At 35.0% G+C, this 3,353-nt stretch overlaps 1 protein-coding gene across 4 annotated transcripts in view; it reads left to right on the forward strand.

Moving 5' to 3' along the window:
* The first annotated feature begins 2,016 nt into the window (after positions 1 to 2,016).
* LOC103376809 (kynurenine--oxoglutarate transaminase 3) overlaps positions 2,017 to 3,353 on the forward strand; it is a 10,146-nt gene continuing 8,809 nt past the window's right edge. Inside the window, exon 1 of one of the 4 annotated variants that reach the window (XM_025054091.1) lies at positions 2,017 to 2,151. The gene's annotated coding sequence lies outside the window, so the exon portion shown is untranslated. Of the gene's footprint in view, positions 2,244 to 3,353 lie in introns of all 4 variants that reach the window. The other 3 variants (XM_025054090.1, XM_008307325.3, XM_025054092.1) reach the window with 3 other exon arrangements.

Consider the following 3,353-nt stretch of genomic DNA (forward strand, 5'->3'; position numbering starts at 1 on the left):
GCCGGAACCGCATGACATCAAGTCACATTCTTTTCTTTTTTGTCTTTTGTTTTTTTCCAAAAGGCATTTAAAAGTCACTTGACAGAGATAAAATCTGAATTAAAGTTTTGGTATTTCTTTGTTTGTTTTGTTTTTTACAACACAAGACGCGTGTACTTGTACTTGTTTTCACCCATTAACAACAAATAATATGTATATATTTTGTAATTTTTAAAATGAGTACTTCTATAATAATAATAATAATTATTATTATTATTATTATTATTATTATTATTATAACAATAACAACAACAACAATAATAATAATAATAATAATAATAATAATAATAATAATATTGATGGCATCGGATTACTGGTAGATGAACATGAGGGACTAGCCCTAAGCCCTTTTTTATGTTTGTAACGATGATGGACAGGTTTACAGATGAGGTCAGGCAGCAGGCTCCATTGACCATGATGTTTTTTAGGTGACATTGTAATCTGTGGTAACAGCAGAGAGTGGTTGGTAGAGAACCTGAGGTCGAGGTCTGCACCGGAGGGGGAGACATGATGAAATAAGGCACGACGGAAGGCATGTGTGTGAATGAGAGTGATGCAGGTGAAGAGGTGAAGCTGTAAGAAGCAAAAGGCGAATAACTTCAGCTACCTCGGGTCAACCATTCAGGGTAAAACTCCTGCAGGCAAGAGGTGAAGAATGAATAACTGAGTTGGGGGGGGTTGATGTGAGACAGATAGACAACGGTAAGGTTAAATGGGAATATCTATAAAATAGCAGCGAGACCCGCTATGATCTATGGTTTTCAGACAGAGGCGGGGGGGTTGATGTGAGACAGATAGACAACGGTAAGGTTAAATGGGAATATCTATAAAATAGCAGCGAGACCCGCTGTGATCTATGGTTTTCAGACAGGTGCATTATCGAGACGGAAAAAAAGCAAAAAAAAAGCAAAACCTGAGGTGGCAGAGTTAAAGATGTTGTCAATTTTTACTACGGTTGAACAGTTTTGAGGCAAGGTTAAGATGATTTGGACTTGCATGCTATGTTATGGATAAAAAAAATGTAATCCTTGAGCCTTATTTTTAAGTCAGTGATCATCAAATACCGGAAGTACAATTTATTAGGAAGTACTTATTGCTTATTATCCTCAATACTGCAGTGATTCACAATAAGTTAAACACGAAGCCTAATTTCCCAGGACTAAGTGCAATGCGTGCTGTGAAGCCTTGTCGGCTGGTGAGTCTGAAAACAACTGTTCATTCCACTAAGGCAGTACTTCCCTGGATTGAGTGAAAGTCAAATGGGAGGTCTGAAAAAAAATGACCCAATTTAACATAAAATATGCAAATTATGTTGTGAAGCCTGCTTATGTAACCTCATCCTTCCACTATAATGATACGCAGTTTGAGAATAAGTCCCAAGTGCACCTTTTATGGAGTACATTTTCATTCAATTAAATTCTGTGTATTATAATTTTATAATTTGACTGTTTTTATTATTATTTTGCACTACTTTTATTTTGAAATACGAAACGAAAACGTGTAATCATTGCTCACTTCCTGTAGATGGCGGCAGTATATAAGAAATATTAAGGTTTCCCAACGCGAGTTAATAATGTGGTGAATCAAAATGTACTCACATAACATTATGTAATTTGCGTTCGTCTGTTTAATAATCCACTTTTATTCGCCAATGTTACTTTTACTTTGATCCTCCTTTTTGATTCTCATTCCCATTCCAATTTTTATTTTGTTAATCTGAATATAAGATCATGTATTTGTGCTGCTATTACGTATTTACTTAATAATATTTAGTGCTGGCTTTAAAATAATCTTATTATATATCTTCATATTTTAGGACACGGGTATAATTCATAGACTTTCAGTAAGAGTAAAATTATTGCATGTGATACACGCATACATGGGAGTCCATGTTGTGTTCATAATGTATATATCATCCCTATTATAATATAATATAATATAATATAATCACACACGTTTATAAACAATATTTTCCAGGATCCTGACATATCCTGAGATTTTGAACGCAACACCGGTGTGTTGTCACTGACGTCATGTCCTGTGTGCCAAGGGGCAAGGGCGCACTACCTTGGAAACCTCGTTTCTACTCGACGCCGACCGCTTGCGAGACAGGTAAATAGTGTGACAACACTTTGTTAAATATATAGTGTTTGTTGACGTGGTTGCAAATGAACTAAGCTACACTCTACGTGCTACGAAGAGAGGTACGTGACCGTTATTCGTTGTGATTTAAAAGCAAGTTTAAGTTTGCAAACCGACAGTGTTCCCTTAAATGGTTTCACGAAACATGAGCATGTTATAGACACGGTTAAATAAATCTTTAAAACGTGAATTTCTGACGAAGGTCCACATATATTATATATATTATATAATATTTTAAATATATACATATTTATTGGATAAAATACATTTGCTTACGTACAGTACAATCTGGCACTTATTGTGAACAACAGACAACAAACCACTGGCGTCACAGTGCCCCTCACAGCCATGCCCCAAGAGGAAAGGCAGGCAGCTGCACTTATTCATTAAGGGCAGACGGTTTGTTTACACTTAATTGAGGACTGAATGTATTCATTTTTACAGTCTAAGTATTCAAAAGACCTCTTAAGAGAGTCATATCAAAGACTCAGTGCAGATTCTTCTTTAGAGTTTTTGCCAACTCTTTGCCACTCCATACAAAATAATTGTATTATGCAATCCCTTGAGGCACCAGAGGAAGAATGTCATTAGTCATAGCAAAAGATGAATGGCCAGTGAACCTGCACATCCTAAGTTTGTCTGCGTTTTAAAATAAAAGTAATGTTAAAGTAAAAAAAAATAATAATTTTGTTGTCTCGTATCCTGCCCTAACATACTACCTATCTGCAATGATTACATTAAGTCGTCATTAGGTTTGCCCGAATAGTGAGCAGAGCATGCAGTGACTCTTTATGATTTATACTGTAGGTAATGTTACAGAGACTATTGAGAACAAATCTGCCAAACAGGTTCCAAAAGCTTTCAGCTGTGCTCAGTTCTCTAAATATCTTTAGGTACAAACAAATTATGAGAAAACTACAGCAGAGGGATAAACAATGCAGCGGCTAATTACCTCATATAAGACTCATTAGTAACACCAAAATACCAAATATTAGGCCCCTGACTATGTAAGATAATTCCCCCGAACGATAAATATGACTAACCACTGCAGCCCGGTTTGCTACTTGTACATAAGATTCATATATATATATATATATATATGTATATATATATGTATATATATATATATATATATATATATATATGTATATATATATATATATATATGTGTA

This window comes from Cynoglossus semilaevis, chromosome 2 (assembly GCF_000523025.1).
Source record: "Cynoglossus semilaevis isolate Cse_v1.0 chromosome 2, Cse_v1.0, whole genome shotgun sequence".
NCBI classification, from domain to species: Eukaryota; Metazoa; Chordata; class Actinopteri; order Pleuronectiformes; family Cynoglossidae; genus Cynoglossus; species Cynoglossus semilaevis.